Source organism: Dromiciops gliroides, chromosome 3 (assembly GCF_019393635.1).
Source record: "Dromiciops gliroides isolate mDroGli1 chromosome 3, mDroGli1.pri, whole genome shotgun sequence".
Lineage (NCBI taxonomy): Eukaryota > Metazoa > Chordata > Mammalia > Microbiotheria > Microbiotheriidae > Dromiciops > Dromiciops gliroides.
This window is the reverse complement of record NC_057863.1, coordinates 276,295,053-276,314,930: the sequence shown is the minus strand read 5'-3', so window position 1 is coordinate 276,314,930 and position 19,878 is coordinate 276,295,053.

Sequence of the window (19,878 nt, the reverse complement as noted above, 5' to 3'; positions counted from 1 at the left end):
CAGAATGCAAAAAGGCATTTCATTTCATTTTATCAAACACTAAATGCTAACTATAGTCCAGTGGCAGGCACTGGGAATAAAAACAAAGATAAAAAATGGCAACCGTACTAGCCTGTGAGGAGCTGACCTTCTAATAGCATATGTTCCTTGGTTTTTCAGTCTCAACTCCCTCATCTATAAAATGGGAATAAAAGCAACACTTACTTCACTGGGCTTTTGTGAAGTTCAAATGACTGAGATAAAATTTAAACTTTAAGTGCTATATTGATGCCAGCTATTATTATTAATTTATTCATCAATTAATTAATTAATTTAGCCATCTATCCATACTCTTCCACAAAGGACCACAGGATTTAGAGGTGGAGGAGACATAGAGATCATCTGGTCCAACTCTCTTATTTTGTAGCTATAGAAACTGAGATCCGGGAGCAGCTAGGTGGTGCAATGGATAAAGCACTGGCCCTGGATTCAGGAGTACATGAGTTCAAATCTGGCCTCAGACACATATGACACTTACTAGCTGTGTGACCTTGGGCAAGTCACTTAACCCTCATTGCCCCACCAAAAAATAAATAAAGAACGAGGAAACTGAGATCCAAGAAGATCTTAGAGCTCTCTCCCTAAACACTTTATAAATATACTGACATTCCCACCTTCATTCCTACCTTACAGCAGAGTAAATAGAACACATCATTTGTGTTCTTAGAACAGTGCCCAACACACAGAAGGCACTTAGATACTTGTGTTCTTCCTTTCTTGCTTTGTTTAGTTTTCAGAGTGTATATAATAATAACCATTTTGACTCTTCTCTTTAATCTATCTAAGGAGCTGTTCATTCAATAAAAATTTCCATGGCCTCTGGTCCATATGAATCAGTTTATCAAACAACAACAACAACAACAAAACAGGTCACCTTAAAGAATGTATCTTAGGATTTTTACGAATTAATGAACTGTAGAAGTTCAATTCAGTTCAGTAGATATTTGAGCAAATTTTCCTTTTCTCCCTAACTCTAACATGGGAAGGCTTACCCAAAAGAGAACAAAGCTTCCCTTGGATGTGTGTCCCGCATATGTGATAAGCCCAGCCCCTCCTCCTTCCCTAATCTTTAAGGATTAGCTTTCCCTAAAATAAAAATAATAAAGTAGCATGTATATAGCACTTTATATGGGAAACACTTTACAAATATTATCTCAATTATCCCAAAATAACCTTGGGACATAGATGCTATTATTATACCCCCATTTTACACTTGAGGAAACTGGAACAGAAGAGGATGCCCCTACTATGTGCCAGGAACTGTGGTAAGAGAAGGAGATACAAAGAAGAAAAACAGTCCTCATTCTCAGAGTGCACGTCTAATGGGGAGAGAAAACACCTCAAACTAAGTATAAACAGTTCAATGTAGTTTACCAACTTATCCTACTAGCTGTAATAAGTTTATCACTGTAATATGCACTATTATTCTTTTGTGTTTGCAATCCCTTTTCTATGTGGGAATAAACATGTTCCATATCTGATTTGTATTTGTATACTGAGTACCTTTTTATTGCTCCCAATTCCCCTCTTTTTGGGGGTAACCCTAGCTTAGAAACAAGGTATCATTACTATAATTAACAATGTTAATTTTGGGAAAGCTGAGGTAAGAGTGATGAGTCAATGAATGTGAGAGACCAGGCATCTTCTAGAGCTGAATGCTGTCCAAATCAAGATGGCCAGTAAAAGTTAGGAATTGGTCCTGACTGCTAGACCCCATAACCTCAGCCCAATGACACCTAATTAGCCACTATGGCAGATGTTCCCTCATTCCCCTCTGCTACCCCCTCTCCCCTAATTAAAGATTTGCTTTATCAGCAAATTGGCTTTGGTGCATGTTACATTCTTTGTTCAGATCCCCAATCAAGAAAAGTTCTCTGGGGTCCTGCAGATGCCCAAGCATTGTTCTTTTCTAACATCATATATTACCATCTCAGAATAATCCACGTACAGATCTTATACAAGGCAGAAATAAAAATTCCTCCTCAAATACAATTGTGCTAATTCAAGTCACAGGGCATTTTATAAGATTATTAGAAGTTATCATTTTATTTGTACTTAAAAAAGGTATGTGCCATTAAAGAGGAAAACTGGAAAAAACAGCAATTAACAAAAGAAAAAAACAACAAAAAGTAAAAACCAAGCATCTTGCTCAGAGAAATTCCAGTTCCAACTTAGCCCCACCCCCACCAAATATGTGTAGTTCTCTCTATTAGCCTTTCAGGACCTGGAATGGACTGGAAGTAACTCCCTCATCACTCAAATGAGAAACCAAACTGCTTTAGCCTAAATAATTCCTCTGGATCCCTGCAGCCCTTTATAAATTCAGCTTCAGTATGCTTGGCATGTGGCACTAGGCAGCATGGTATCCTGTACACATCACTACATAATAGATCAAGGATGCTTATCCCAGTGCTCTTAGTGATGCCCTTAGAGTGCCATGCATGGCAAAAACACATCAATAACACATGTATTAGAAATGTCACTATGCAAAGCCTCACTTGACTGGCTGCTTCCATGACTACTAAATTACACACAGAATCCATTATATAGGCACCTGACACATCAGTTTATGTATAACCATAAAACAAAAGCAAAAAGGCATAATAGCAAATATGTAGACAATAACAATTGTAGACCTACAAAATGAGCAAAACACCCAAAATTATGTGTATAGAGTTAACAGCAAAACTAGACAAAGTTAACGAACAATAGCTACAATAGAAGCATTATACCAACATGCAGCAAATGATCATAATTAGAAGATAATAATAAAATAGAATCATGCTATAATTAACACATGCATCAATATAGGGATAGTACCACAGGCATTAGTAATAATGCATTCAAACAAGCAAAGGTTCTCTTAGAGAAATGGGTCTAGATTGCAAAGGGGGACACACCAGAAAACAATGTCTGAGATATAAAAGAGAGGGGAAAATGAACATTTTCCAGTAGAAGATCCATGAGAAATAGGGAATCCAAGAAAAAGAATCTTGAATAGATTAATCTTTCCAGTGAGTTCCTGCAATTTTGAAGGACACCCAAATATATTCCAGGTGAGACAATCACTCTGCAGAAGCCCTATGGTGGTAGCTCCCCATTTTCCCATTAATAGAATGGAAAAGGATTGAAGAGATAACAGAGAACAGGAGGTGGAGCTTGGGGTGAGCACTGGTTTACTCTTTTTTTTTTTTTTTTTTTTGGTGAGGCAATTGGGGTTAAGTGACTTGCCCAGGGTCACACAGTTAGTAAGTGTTAAGAGTCTGAGGCCAGAATTGAACTCAGGTCCTCCTGAATCCAGGGCCAGGGCTCTATCCACTGCGCCACCTAGCTGCCCCTACTGGTTTACTCTTAAACAGCAACTGACTTAGTATCACAGGGACTGGGAAAGTAACTGATTTAGGAGGGGAGCCTTGAAGCAGGAAGAACAATTCTAAGGTTATTGTGACAGTTCAGAGTAGGTTTGATGAGGGCCTGGATTATGGTTTTTATCCTTATGTCTTCTTAACAAATGCTGCTCTGTACCTGTCTTCAACTAAATTTTCTATCTACATATTATATTATGTATTTTAGAGGACATTACATTAAGCTGAATTCCTATTCACTTTCCCCAAATTAAAAATCTCAGCAAATAACAGGATTCATGATTTTCACCCTTGCCTTCACTCTGCCTCCCTTGCTCATTTCTGAGTAAGATCCCTGCTATAACAAGCTTGAACCTGCTGCTGAATTGTTCATAGCCATCTTTGTTGAATTACATTGTCCTCTAGCATCCCAAAATGGAGGTGTAAGACTATCGTTGCTTGCACTGGTATGATTAATATGGGTCATGACCAAACTTGTAAAAATAGTTCCTCAACTTTGTAATTTGAGAGCAATGCAAATTCCTGGTGTTAATTCCTCATTTTCCATTTCTTTAGTTGGGTAGAAAGAGCTCATTTACAGCTTCCAAGTGATACATTCCACACATTTGCCCAATAGGGGATGGAAGGAAATATTTACAGGCTTGTTTCATGAAACTGGTTTGGAAACAAAATAACATAAATGCTGTATTAAGCAGAAAGATCACAGGCCTGGAAGTCAAAAGATCTGGATTCTAGTCTCAGCTCATCAGTAACCTTAGACAAGTCATTTAGCCTCTCCAGTGACTCAGTTCCCCCATCTATCAAATGGGTTAATACCTGGTCTACTTATCTGTCTGGGATTGCCATGAATATTGAATTATAGCTCATATTTCTATAGCACTATAAAATCTGCAGCACATTTTACATACTTATCTTTTTGAATAATAAGAGAAAATGTATGTAGAAAGGTTTTGAAAAGTTTGAAGAAATGTACAAATGTGGACAATATTTTCAGAGCCTCTAAACAGAGAGCAAGTGATGACATCATATACCTTTCTTTACCCAGATTGCAGCAAACTCACCAACACTATTTATAATCTTTTCTCTTTCTGCTTTAGAGTACAGCTATGATTGCTTTTCTGTTATTGTCCAGGAGGAGTAAACCTGAGGATAAGTGGTGGGTGAATCAATAAACCCTTCTCTCCTGAGTCCCCCATCTCTGTTATTTGCCATCCATTGTCTCCCTTCCCTGCAAATGCTTATTGCTGAAATATTTCACAGGGAATGGTGTGATCACCGGGCCTTAAGATATTGCTACCTTTCTGAAACAAACACTATTATCACCAGAGAAAGAATTTTGACTCTCTTGATGACATTTTAGGTGATGGGAATAAATGTGTCTTTGCCACTGTCTTTCAGCTTCTTGGATTTCCTACCTATAAATCAGCTGAAAATGTAATTTGGACTTGACTGCTTAGAAAGACATGAAGACAGAGAGGATGAGCTGCTACTCAACATTTAATATTGAAGGACAAGCTTGCCCTAATAGTTCAACTACTCTTTTTATTTGATCTATTGGCTTTAAATATATTCTACTGCAGAGGTGCTAGACAGAGGCATGATTATAAGCCTGATCCTAATACGGAAGTTTTTCTGCATTTTTGATTTGTATCTAACATAATAATGGAGAAAATTTTAATATAAAGCAGTACAGCAGTCAGTTCCTTTATTTGAATGCTAATTATAATCTCAATGTATGAATTAATTATAACTCCTATTGACTATGCTGATATTGTTTAGAGAAATTATCTCTCAGGTCAGATGAAAAGTTTTGACTGTGCATGAAAGACTCAAATGATTTGTTCTGGCAAAAGTATTAATATTCCTTAGTGTAAGCTTTATGAAGAATTAAAACCAAATTAAACCTAGAAAAGGGGTTAGCCCTGCTGACTTATTCATTTAAAACTGAGAGTGGAAAGCTCCTTCCCTTAGCATATATTTGACAGAAGTGGAACTAAGCCTGACCCACTCTTTCTTTGAAATTTTATGAAATCCACTCAGAATAAATTCATTATCAAACTGGGTTTATTAGAATCAAACTAAGGTATGGTTTTGTGTAAAGACAGTGATTAGGGTAAGGGTAGAGACCCCACCCTTACATAACCAAGATTATAGTCTTCTCAATTGAATCAACCCATCACAGATGTAAAAGAGGTGCAAACAAATCCTTAATTGAATCTGGAGGAGTGATGTGCTTTGATCAGTAGATAAAGTCATATGACACCACACAGGAATTATCTTGTGATTGGCTAAAGGAATCAGACAAACCTCTGAGTCCATGTATACCACATCAAGTCAATTTAGAATCACATATTCAGTAGTAGATAAGAAAAGGGCAAGAGGATAGCAGAGTATGAGATGGATAGTGTCTTAGAAACAACAAACATGAACTTGAACAGACTTTGAGAGATAGTGTGCCTGACACACTGCAGTCCATAGAGTCATGGAGAGTCAGACATGGCTGAAGGACTAAACAACAAAATTTTATCAGTAGATAGAATGCTGGGTCTGGGGTCAAGAAGACTTGAATTCAAATCTGGCCTCAGATACTTACTACCTGTATAACCCTGGGCAAGTCACTTAATGCTGTGTGCCTCAGTTTCCTCATATGTAAAATGATCTGGGGAAGGAAATGGTAAACCAGTATATTATCTTTGCCAAGAAAATCCCAAATGGAGGCATGAAGAGTGAGACATGAATGAAACTGACTCAACAACAATAACCAACAGAACAATACTTTTGTAGTAGAATATGTTTTTTGAGAAGGTTTAGGGAATGATTAGTTTTTGTCTTTGTGCTTAGTCTTTAGCACAGTGCCTGACACATAGTAGGCACTTAAATTCTAGTTGACTGACAAGTGGACTGACTGAATTCTCCTCCCCCCATCATGCATAGCACAATGTTGCTCACATAATAGGTGTTTAGTAAATAGTTTTTCAATTGAATTGAGTTCAGGGCCTTTCTTTAAGACACATATGACTGTTAGGGGAATGTCTATCCCAAGCTTGTTAAGACTTTACTCAGAAGAATGGGTGGATGAGAACTATTTTTTCCAACAGGTCATGAAGGTGACTGAAGCAGGTGCTATGGTCTTAGATATCAAAGATGCCAAGGTCATACAATGCATCCTGGACAATTGCCAGTCATCCTGACTTTTGTTTTACCACTGGACTTCAATGACTCTGGAAGAGAGAGTGAGAGTGATGTTTCTATAGAGTCCTGCCTCACTGAAATCCAATTCACGCACAAGTCAAGACATTGCCCCATGATGTCATTGGTCATCTCTGAAAACAAAGGATGAACAAGAACAACAATATGGCTGTAGATATTGTTTACATCTTTATCACCTTCCTCTCCTTTAGTATTGGTATATGGTACAAATTCAAAGAATGCTTGGTAGTCCATATTCATATCCTCATCCAAACAAATTGCATAGTGAAATGTGATCACAGCCATTCCCATACCAGCTCTGCTGCTTATCAATGGTGAAATCTTGAACAAGTCATGTCTCAGACCCTTAGTTTCCTCATTTGCTAAATGAGGGAACATTTTATACTATAAGATTAGTAAGATTTATATTTTATAAGTAAGATTTATAAGGTTATTTAGGTGATTTTAAAGGTTTCTTTCAGTTCTAAATTCTATGATCTTAAATCATCACTTTTGTAAAAGGAACAATAGTAACTAGTCTTCACTTATTTTCATGATATTAGGGTTACCCCTTCATCTCATTTCTAGAACATGCCTATTTATTTACTTTGAGGCGTGGAGGACATATAATTTAGGGAGCTGGATTGTGTCCAAGCCACAAGCAAGTCTCAGGCTTAGATCTGAAATTTCTAGAAGCTTGAGGGGATTAAGCACCTCCACTTCACTTTCATTGGATTTAATTCAGGATTTAGGCAACCAGATGGGACAAACAGATCCTGAAGTAGTCTAACAGATTTCTTTTTGAGCCTACAGGCCGACATGGGATTTGGAGCTTATCATCTCTTCTTGGAAGAATATAGGCTAAAAAGCAGGTGTGTGCTTGTGAGCCTTTACAGGTGATTCTGAATGACATAGTGTAACATTTACTAGAATTTTTAATACATCCTAGAACCTGATGCTTTTGGCCTCTTGCCATTGGAATCCGGGCAGCTGGATTCCAATTAAGAATCATTTAAAGCAGCCTACCTGGTTTGTGATACCAGTCAGGTGATACCTATACTTTGGGGTTTTTTTCTGTCTAGGATGAATTTGCCAAAGTTCCTATCTTTATCTCACCTTGTGGTTGTACCTTAGTTTTAATGACTTTCAGACACTTTGGATCATCTGGCTTTGTGAGGTGGCTGTCACAAAGAGGAATATTCTCACATCTTAACTCAATCTGACACTCAGAAGGTTTAACAATTGAGGAATTGTAAGCCAAATTCCCCTCCCTCTAATGGACTGCTTTCTTTGCTAAGAGGTATAGTGAATAGAGTGGAGGGGCAGCTAGGTGGCTCAGTGGATAAAGCACTGGCCCTGGAGTCATGAGTACCGGAGTTCAAATCTCACCTCAGACACTTACTAGCTGTGTGACCCTGGGCAAGTCTCTTAATTCCACTTGCCTTAAACATCTAGGGCCATCTCCAGTCATCCTGATCTATATCTTGCCACTGGACCCAGATGATGGCTCTGGAGAAGAAAGTGAAGTTGGTCACCTTGCATAGCCCTCCTTCGCTTAAATCCAATTCAGTGCAAGTCATGACATCACCTCCTGATGTCATGGCCATCTTTGAGAATGAAGGACAAACAACAGAGAATAGGGAGCTGGGCCTGGATTCAGAAAGTCCTGAGTTCAAATCCAGCCAAAGATACTTAAATCTGTTACCTATAGTAGTTTCCTCTGCTATAAAATGGGGGTCGTAGTAGCACCTTCCTCACAGGGTTGTTGTTAGTATCAAATGAACTAATATCTATAAAGTGCTTAGCATATAGTAAGTGCTTAATAAATGCTTCTTCCCTAAATTGAATACAAGATATCTTGTTCTTTAGTTTTCCTCACTTTGCAAAACAAAAAATGATGCAATTAAGACTTTCAATAGTTATTAAACACTAGAAAGGAAAGAGAGCAACACAGCCCCTGCCCTCAAAGGAGCTCACATTCCAATGGGGGAGATGGCGTGCAAACTATATTTGGTGTAGCATTAGGCCTTTTGTGGGGGGGGGGAGGAAGGGCAATGAGGGTTAAGTGACTTGCCCAAGATCACGCAGCTAGTGTCAAGTGTCTGAGGCTGGATTTGAACTCAGGTCCTCCTGAATCCAGGGCCAGTGCTTTATCAGCTGTACCACCTAGTTGCCCCAGCATTAAACTTTTAAAGGCTTAAAATGCTAGCTCTGGGGTGATTGGGAAAGGACTCCTCTCGACGATGGGATTTGAGCTTAGCCTTGAAGGAAGCTTTCCTATAGGGAAAGCCAGCAGGCAGAGAGATGAGGAGGGTGAGCCTGCCAGGCACGAGGACAGCTGGTGAAGAATCTTGAAGAAAAGGTTTGTATTGCAGTATTCATTAAGTTGCCAATAAGAGACTGAGCTGGGTAGGGAATAAATGTCCCCAGTGTTCTCCTGGGCCACTGGACGTGCATCCCCAGCTCTCCTTCTGAGTGCCTCAATACTTGATTATGCAGGCTGACTTCCTCTTCCACCTGGAGAAGAGACAGAGAAACTCCAAAGGCTGACATTGCTGGTGTGAATACTGGTTTACAATTCCACCCGCTCTTTGACCAGGCAATAACTGTTCCTTTTCAGCAACGGAAGAGAGGGAAATCCTGTTTGTTGCAGTGTGGAGAACAAAATAAGTGCGTGACTGTGGAAATGCCAAATGTGTGAGTTGTGTGGGCAGGGGAGGGGCTTGGGAGGGACGAAGCTGGGAGGAAAGTCACCCAAGACACAGCTCCTTGTGATGAAAATAAATGAACTCTTCTCTTCTTGTCCTCCAGCTGCTATCAAAAGACACTCACACTTCTCATAGCCTGAATCCCAAGTTCTGGGTGTGGAGGATGGCAGCTTTAATGGTTCGATTTCAGTGCTTCTTTCTCCTTCCAGTGTTCCCTGTATCAGCTGTTCGGAAATGAGTTAATAGTGTTAAACTGGGTTGGATTTAATTCACTTAATTGTTCTGCCAATCCCTGGCCATTCATTCGTTATTTTTTTGAGATCTCAAAACCATGATGGAGCCCTAGTACTCTAGAAAAAAAAACAACTAATGGAGCTAGTAAATCTGAATGGGGTTACTTATCTGTGGCAATTGTTCTGTTGCAGGCTCTATCTTTGTACCTGGGAGAAGGAAATATGAGGTTTCTTTTGTATGTTCTTCATGCAGCAATTAGAGCAGTGAAAGATGGAGGTGGGGGAGGGGGGAGTCTGCTTCCTCAGTCAGTCAAAGCAGCGACATGGTGCAGCATCATATGGAAAGCTCTAAGTGATAAAACATGAAGAAGAAAGGGAAAAACCCAGTTTCCATAGCAACTCAGCATATTCCAACTAGGAAGATGAATGTAAAATAAAAAGTTCCAGTTAGAAACCAATTAGCCACCTTGTCATCAGTGGCTTCTGCACATGTTTGAAACTGTAACTATGTGAGCTAACTCTTTAAAAATGGTCTCTTTTGAACCTCATTTTCCACAATGCTATGAAAACCTTGGTGATTAATTCATGCAAGGGGTGTAAACTTCAGTGTGGAGGCTTAAAGCTCTCTACTGAGGAATGGGAAGAAGCAAAGTCTGTTAAATAAAATCAGTTTAGCATTTGTGTGTACAAGAGACTTTTCTATTAATGATTTGACCTTGATATAGTGGATTAAAATGTTAGATCTAGAAAGGACCTTAAATATTGATTATAGGTGAAGATAGTAAGATCCAAAGATGTGAGAGAAGTTGTCCAAAGTCACAGACTTAGTGAGCAGTAGAGCATGAACTAGAGGGAAATGGGCATTAAAATGACTATTTTTCTCTCATTGTTAAAAAAAGAAATTTAAAATGTTTTTGAACTTGGAGTGGATGCTTTTGGCCTCTTGCCATTGGAATCCAAGCAGCTGGATTTCTCAAAGATTTTATCATGAGAGGATTTTAAAATATCAGGCATGGTCTCAAGGGAGTCCAGTGTATCAATCAGTTCTTCATTCACTGAGGCAGATGAGCTGTCACTTAATTGCTTGCTAGAGTTGCTGTCACTGTTTTCTTTTTTCTCAATATCTGGAGCTAACTGAGAATGAAGTTGACTCCAAAGAGAAAAGAAGATCCACAGGTAGATGGGATTTCTCAGTTGGGTCAAATAGATGAGATTGATCTTGACAACTGTTCTTTTCATTTACTGCTGGATCAAGCTTTCCTGTTGTCTTAACATCTCCATTTGAAATGCCACTGTTATGTGTTATGCAACTCAGTTTTAGAATGATAGAACCTTTTGCAACCAAGAAAGTTCATGTGGTAGAATGTATACTAGAAGTGCTATTCTTCAGGGTGATAAAACTGTCCCAGGTTACTGAAAACGATACCGCAGCCATTTAATTAACATTTGTATCAAAGATCCTCACTCTTTGTGGTACTCTGTGTATCTCTACCACCATGAGCTTCCAGAAATCTGTTTACCTTCAGTAGTCTACTAAAGGTTACAATTAGTTCAAGGCAAAAACATTTTGTGAAATGGCATCATAAGAAAAGTAGCAATAAAGCATGTAAGAAATTAATTGTGATTTGGGGTTTTCATAACCCTATCTTTGCTTTATTATGGTCAGACTGAAAAAAAAATGTAAGCTTAAAAGCCTAAGAGAGGTAGGGTGTGTAGTTTGGGAGATAATTGAACAAACAAGAAGAACTCTGAAAACAGGGAACATTTATTGAAACTAAGTAACTAATAGCTCCTCTAATAGCTTCCCCCATGCCCACATGGATCTGGGAAGCAGTTAAGATTCAGTTAGATACAGTTAAAAGTCAGTAAGAAAAAAAAAGTCAGAGAGGGTTCTGAGGGAAATGGGCAAGGAAGGAAGATAGGGACAGTTAGAGAAGCTGCTGGTGTTTGACCTTTGAGCAAAAACAGAAGAGACTACAAACTAATTCTCATTAGAGATATAGATTTTGGGTATTGGTGAGTTTGTGTTTTGTTTTGTTTTTTAGGCAGAGCTAGGTTTTTGGAGCTAGCTGGACCGGAGGCAGGTTCGGGTGCCTGGGGCCTTTTTACCCCAGAGATTTATACATTGTTTCTTATTCTATTAATTTCACTTGTGTTTTAAACTTGTTACTATCAATAAACCTGTGTTTTGTGTTTTTGAAAGAGGCTGTTTCTTTTCTTACTCCAATATTAAGGCAAGCCACCCAATTAACTCTTCTCATACTAAATTTGGCCCTTTACAAGCATTTGTCCAATCAACTTTTGGTGCATTGTACCACAAGCATCAGTGGGAAGAGTGATCACAAATGAATGGAGGTTGTTTAGAGACAATCATCAATAAACATATTAAGTGACTACTAATATGCCAGGCACTGTGCTAAGTGCTAAAGAATCGAATCCCTACCCTCAAAGATCTTACAATATAAAGAGGCAGGACAACAAAAAAATCTGAAAGAGCAAGGTTGGAGTTGTGGGGGAAGGGAGGTACATGGCATGAAGGCATGGTGGAAAAAGATTAACAGGAGTGTAGTTGGGTGGGAAATGAGGACATGTTTGTCCTTTGGCCCCTCCTTAAATGGAGGCTTAGGAGTCATGACTATACCCTGTAATCAGAAGGGCAGAATGTTCTGATGAAGTATTAAGGCTTCTTAGGTCTTGTAGGATGATGAGATTTCCCAATGTGGCTAGGGCACAAGCATGGAGGAATAACTGATATGTTTTGCTTTAGGATTTATGACTGATGTTCTTTACTGATTTGTGTAATTGCTCCCATTGATTGATACCAGTCTTGTAATCTCTGATGCATGGAACTACTCTCCACTAGTCTCACTGGTTCTGTTGGACACTATTCTATAGGACTCAGGATACTGCTCCATTGGATGCTGCCAAACAGTGTCTACCACCATCTTGCTAAGATGAAATCTTTGGATGGAGTGTCTCCATACTCTTTTACATGGCTTTTTAAAAAGGCAGACAAAAATCCTTACCCTTTTTCTCAGAGTCTGGCCTCCTCTCCAGAGCAGGAGATTCTTAGCCCCACGTACCAAAACCTTAAATATAAATGTTATAGAAATCCTAGCTATTTAGTGTCTGTAGGTTTATTCTTCCTCGATCCCTGCTCCACTTCCCCCACCAAAGCTGTCCTTCTTTCTTGTACAAGACTTGGTCCCCTCTGTGAGAGATTTTGCCTTGGCATATGATAACAATTCAATATACTTTTGGAATTTTCATATCTGAAGACAAGCATCTAAACATGCTGATAGTTTCATTTGCCTGACAACTATCAAAATAGTTCAAGGGGGCTTGGAATTCCCCAGTTATTAAATGTTAAGTCTCTCCTGTAGAGACATGAGGTAATCTAAGGCGATCTAAGCCTTGGCTGTTCTTTATGAAGATGAGGCTTATCCATGTCTGAAAGGGCTTTCACTGACACACTTCCATAATTAAATGCTAATTCATAATCTAGCATCTATATTGCCAATAGAATTTTCATTACTTACTTTTACATTCTCTAAACATCAAAATAGTCTTCCTTGATTCCTCCTCTCTTCAATCCCCCCAATCCATATTGCATTATTCTTGTCATGTCTTGTCCATTCTTCTTCCATAACATCTCTTGAATCTGTCCCCTTCTCTCCATTCACATGACCTTTACACTTGTTCAGACCTGCATCACCTTTGCTGTAGATGACTGCAGTAACTTCCCAGTTTGTCTCTTTGTTTCTATTTTTTCTCTCTCTAATCCATTCTCTACATGGTTGTCAAAATTATCTTCCCCAACCTCAGGTCTGATATTATTGTCCTTTCGCTCAAAAAATCTTTAGTAGCTCCCCGTTTCTTGTAGAATAAAATACAGTCTCTTCATCTTGGCATTTAAAGTCTTCCAACATCTGGTTCCAACTTACCTTTCAAATCTCTTACTATATTCTGTGTTGCAATCAAAATAAATTACTGTTCTCCCTACTTAACATTCCCACCTTTAACTTGCATGTATTTGCACAAGCAAATTGCACATTCTTGAGATGTGCATGCTTCTTGGCTTCAACTTTTAGATTCCTATCTTCTTTAAAGGGCCAGCTCAGGTTCCAGCTTTTTGAAGCCTTTCTTCATTCCCCACATATCAGTGTTCTCTTCCTCCTCAAATTATCTTGAATTTACTTGTTGTTTTTCCTTTATTCTCAAAGAGGACCAATGACATCAGAAGGGTGTGATATCTTGACTCACAAGTGAAATGGACTTAAGTGAGGTAGACCTCCACAAAGTCAACAGCCTCACTCTTTCTTTCAGTCATTGTAGTCCAGTGACAAGACATTGGTCAGGATGACTGATAATGGTCCTGGATGCAATGGGAGATGTTGGTCTTTGTAAGCTAAGGTCTTTCTCAGATCTCAGTTTGTCTGAGGCAATCCTTGTTCAGTAACTAAAGACCAGATAAGAATTGAAGTAAAAGATGGCCTAGTTTCATCCAGATTACTAATATTTGCCTTTGTGTGAAATTAACTTTGGCTCACTCATGACAACTTGCCCCTGATCTCACCACTCAGGATGAGCAACTAAATAAGGAAAGGGCACCCAAAATCATCCCCCTAGGGAGGAAAGAACAGCAGTCAGATGCCTTCTTCCTTAAAGGGCTCCAAATGCACTGTTAGTAACCTCTAAAATTCCTGCCCTAGTTAATGGAGGGAGTGCTAATGATCTATGAAGCTTCCCTCTGGAGGTTTAGAGAAAGAATGGTATAGAGACTCATAGTAAAAAGACCTGAACTCAAGTTCTGGTGCTGTCTACTTAGGATGTTAATCAAATCCATTCACTTCTATGTGTCTCACTGTCTTCAACTTTTCAGTGTCTCAATTTTTACAGAAGAGTACTCAAATCTATACTAAATTAAATATACTTGCTGTCCATGGTGTCCACACATTGCCAGATACCTGGGCAACTTCTAGGGCTGCACATATACTTAATAATAATACATTTTCCAAAAGCTGCACCTGTCTTCCATTCAAAGTTTTGAAAATGGTCTTCCTGTTAATTTCACATTTGATAAGCCCTCCTTGGAAAATCTGGTTCATAGTATCATGAGAGACTGGGTGGTTCAATCTTTCCTCTGGCAAAACTCACCATTCAGTGAAGCTTAAAGCATGCAGGTGCTCCTAATAAAATGGAAAATGCTTTCCTATTAATAATGCAGCACACTAGGTCTCTTTGTCTACAAATCCCTTTGCTGACTCAAAAAATATGTTGTATTGTACTTTCCTATAAATCCAATGTGTCTCTAGGGAGAATATTATATTTCAGTCAATGACAAAAAAATGGAATTTGAGATGTGGGATTTGAGAAGGATTTTATATCCCCACCCTGAAGTTTCTCATATTCTCCTTCCAGCACTATCCTCCCCTCCCCTCTTGAGAATTACAAAGCTGAATGTACTGCCAATAACCCATAAGCCCTGAGTAAATTCTTGGCAAACAGAACAACCCCTTTTCTATGTAATGGTCATGATCATGTCCAAACTAGACTTTGTCTAATGAGAAAAGAAAGGAAGGTGAATGGCAGGTGGCCTTAAGATGAGATATTGGGTAAGACCAAGGATAAGTATGAATGTCCATTTAAAGGGAACTTAACCCTTAGAGTAACCCATAGTCACAACAATTGGAAGCTGTTTTTACCTCTTCATTGTCTCTCACCCAGCACAATCAATTGCTGTCTCTTGATTCTTACTTCCTCTTACATTTGTCACCTCTGTCACTTTCTCTCCACTTCAATAATTTCTCACACCTCTTACTATGAATTAATGAATTAAAACATGTTTAAGTGTTTACTATGTGTCCTACTTTGCCTATTTGCAATAGTCACCTAATTGTTCTTCTTGACTCAAGGTTCTCCCTTCTCTAATTCATCCTCTCCACAGCTGACAAAAATGATATTAATAAAATACAGGTCTGAGCATATCACTCTTGTCCTCAAGAAACTCAACTCATTCTGTCTTTCTTCGAGAATTAAATATGAATTTCGTCGTTTGGCATTTGGGAATGTTCACAATCTGGCTCCAGCATATATGTATTTCCAGGCTCATTACACCATATTGCTTCCCCCAAGTTTTCAGAAAAACTGTCCTACTTTCTTCTAACTTCTAAATGACATTTTATCTCCTGCCATTGTATACAGGTTGTTCTCTTTGCCCATTCATTGCCTGTAATGTAAGGGCTGTACCCCTTGCCTATAATGAATTTTCCTTTAACTTCTATCTCTTAGATGCCCTAACTTCCTCCAAAGTTCAGCACAAGTGACAGTGGGCTTCTGGGTGGCACAATAAATAGAACATTAGCCCTGAAATTAGGAGGACCTGAGTTCAAATCTCACCTCAGACACTAGCTCTGTCACCCTGGGCAAGTCACTTAACCACAATTTCCTTAAACATCCAGGGCCATTTCCAGTCATCCTGATCTATATCTTGCTACTTGGACCCAGATGGCTCTGGAGGAGAGAGTGAGGTTGGTCACCTTGCAGAGCCCTCTCTCACAAAGTCAATTCACTGCAAGTTATGACATCTATCACTGTCCGCTTTGAGAATTAAGGACAAACAACAACAAGTGCTGCCTCTTTCAAGAGGCTTTTCTTGATTCCCTTAAGTGCTAATTTCCCTTGCCATTATCATTACTTAGTTTGCATATATTTTGTATTTACTTAGTCGTTTTCATGGTTTCCCCCCATCATTAGAAGGTAAACTCATGAAGGGCAGACACTGTTTCCATTTTGTTTTTTTATTCCCAGAGGTTAGAACTGGCCTGCAGTGCTCCCTCAACATTGACTGATGGAGTGGGATAGTATTGCTTGGGGTTTGGAAAAATGGTTCCTGCTAAAGTGATAGAAAAATCATTAGGAGAAAGAGAATTATGCAAAGTCTGATATTATCTCACTTTTATAGTGACTGACATTTCTACAGTACTTAAAGATTTGAGGAGCGCTTTACATATATCATCTCCTATCAACTCAGGAAGTGAATACTACAGATATTGTTGTTTTCCTCAGTAATTAAATCTAGGCACAAGCAGGTTATCAGTCTATGGTCAGAGAGTTAGTGAGGGCCAGAGTCATAATTCAAATTCAAGATTCTCCTGCTTCTAGGCCCATCCATTCTCATGCTGCTGTTTTGGCTGCTGATCCCTAAAAAAAGGATGTGGTTTGACTGACACACTGGGGATCTATGTACCAAAGGAGAACTGTTGATGAGAACAATCACACTATAATGGTCATTCCTCTTGGATCTACTTCTTAAAGGCCAATCATAACATCTGGTGATCTGGCCAACATACCCATTAATATACTTCCTTTAGTTGGATTCCATGTCTTCCTGAAAACATCTTGTTTTCACTAAAAGAATAAGTGGGTCTGGGGTCAGGCAGCACAGTGGATAGAGCACCGGTCCTGAAGTCAGGAGGACCTGAATTCAAATGTGGACTCAGACACTTAACACTTTCTAGCTGTGTGACCCTGGGCAAGTCACTTAACCCTTATTGCCCCACCAAAAAAATAAAGTGCGTCACTGAAGATCAGGTACCTCATTGAGGTCAAGTATTTTACCTAGAATAAATGAATTAGAAGAATTATAAAATGGGTGTTTATATAGATAGATAGTATATGTGCCTGTGTTTTATAAATACATGTATGTGCATTTATAAATATATTGTAGTTAATACAAGGTTATATATCCACGTATCTGCATTTATGTACATACGTGTATATAGGTGTACACACATGCACATATTTATACACTAGAACTCTGAGGATAGAGAGAAACTTCCTCTATGGTACAGGTTAGTAATTCTGTGAAAGTTACAGTCTTAGACATGGGCATAACTAGGCTTGCTAGTATATGTTAGAGGAAGAACTTGAATCTAGTTCTTTTTGACTATTAGGCCCCCTCTCCAACACTATACTACCTTTCATTTACATGAATATATCTATGTTTATTCAGGCTATTCACTGGGAGGTCAAATACTGAAACTGAAACTGAACCTTAAGTACTTTGGTCACATAATGAGAAGATGGGACTCATTGGAAAAGACCCTGATGTTGGGAAAGATTGAAGGCAAAAGGAAAAGGAGATGGCTGAGGATGAGATGGCTAGATAGTGCCATAGAAGCAATGGACATGAACTCGGATAGACTTTGAGAGATAGTAGAGGAGAGAAGGGCCAGGGACATTATGGTCCATGGAGTCACAAAGAGTCAGACATGATTGAATGACTGAACAAAAACATTTATGTGTATGATTTTGTATGTATGTGTGTATATGTATAGATCTGCACATATATGTGTATATATTTGTATACACATAAATGTGCACCTATCTATATATGTGGCAATATGGGGTACTAGCTAGAAGGCTTACCTCAGAGTCAAGAAAAAGTGGGCTCAACTCCCCCTCCTGACTAGGAAACCATTTACTTCAGGTAAGAATATGAGTGGTATAGCAGGTTCCTATTTGCATTGATATAGGGAGTTCTTTTGCCAAGTAGTCTTCCCTTACCAAGAAAATCTCATATCCACCCTCCATGTAAAAATATACATATTAATACATCTAGGGCTCTCAAATAAATATTGAGATTGGTGCAGCAGAGTATTCAGCAGGTGTTGAATACTTAGGTGATAAAAGCTGTCTCAAGAAGGCCTGATCATTGCTCACTTGCCTAAGGTTAGATGACCTGCCCAAAGTCACTGTATTGTGAGATGCACATATAGACATGGCCAGACCAAAGAAGGCTCATGAGAATATCTACAACAAAACAGACAAATCTTGAAACTCCAAGGCTTAATCTGAGTCCAAATATCTCTCTGAAAGTTGCCATAACTTCCACTATATTGGCCGGTCTCCCTGGTCATTCTGTCTTCCGTTACATGCTGCCCCCTTCATATCCAATGGTGGTTCAATGAAGAATCTCAGCCCTGTACCTTACCATGGTGCTCTCCTCAGCAGTGAAGGGTACTGATAAAGTATATATACATTATGAAGTTAGAACCTTTGAGAAAGAGAAAAAATTACTTTTTTAAGTATCTGAGTTTTTGCAGGGCTGAACTTTTTGTTTATTTTTTAAAGGTGAATATCTTTCTCTAAAATATATAATTTTGTAGTTTAGTCAATTAGTTGTGGCTGACTCTTTGTGACCTGATTTGGGGTTTTCTTGGCAAAGATACTAGAATGGTTTGCCAATTCCTTTCTAGCTCATTTTACAGATGAGTAAGCTGAGCAGAGTTAGGTGACTTACCCAGGGTCACACAGCTAGTAAGTTTTTGAGGATGGATTTGAACTTAGGGAAATGAGTCTTTTTTACTTTAGGCCCAGTATTCTACCCACTGTGCCACCTAGCTGCCCTAAAATACATAATATTCTCCTATTAGCTTTTAAATAAAAGTACTGAACATAGCACAAAGCACTTGGAACATAGTAGATGCTTAATAAATAGCTATTGATTGATTGATTGATTTGTCATTAGGACTATGAAGATCAGATATTGAGATAAGATAAAATGTAGCTATAGAGTCATAAAGGAAGGTGAAGATAGTATAGGACATAAGGTTGAATGAGTATTGTCTTCAGAAGGAGCTTTAATTTATTCTCTTGAAAACATCCTTAATAACAGTTTGTGTTTTTCTCATTTCACTTCAGTTCAGTTTAATAAGTGTTTTCTATACACCAGGTACTAAACAAGGTCCTTGAGAGACAAAAACAAATTTCCCTCAAGGTTTTCCCTTTCACTTTGTTAAAAAAAATGGAATAATTTCTGAACTTCTTGGAAGCCAGGCAACCTGACTACATAGATATGTTTCACAATAATACTAAAGTATTTTAATCTCTATATAGATACATAGAGATAGATAGATATTTTAATTTCTATATAGATACATAGAGATAGATTTATACACACATACTTATATGCATGTATGTATAAATATTTAAATATATATATATTTCCAAATTTAATCCCAAAGCAACCTTCTTTCAAGGTGTTTTTTTTTTAAATCACCTTTCATAAAGTCATCTTCTTGTTTACTGTTGCAGTGTATTCTTTTGAATGCCAGCAGCATTCAGAACAATACCTATGATTTCCATCTCATTAACATGATGTACCACAGGGACTTTTTTCTAACTTGTATACAAGCACACTTCATTTCATTGTGCTTTGCTTTATTGCACTTTGAAGGTACTGATTTTCTTTTTCTTTCTTTCTTTCTTTCTTTCTTTCTTTCTTTCTTTCTTTCTTTCTTTCTTTCTTTCTTTCTTTCTTTCATTCGTCCTTCCTTCCTT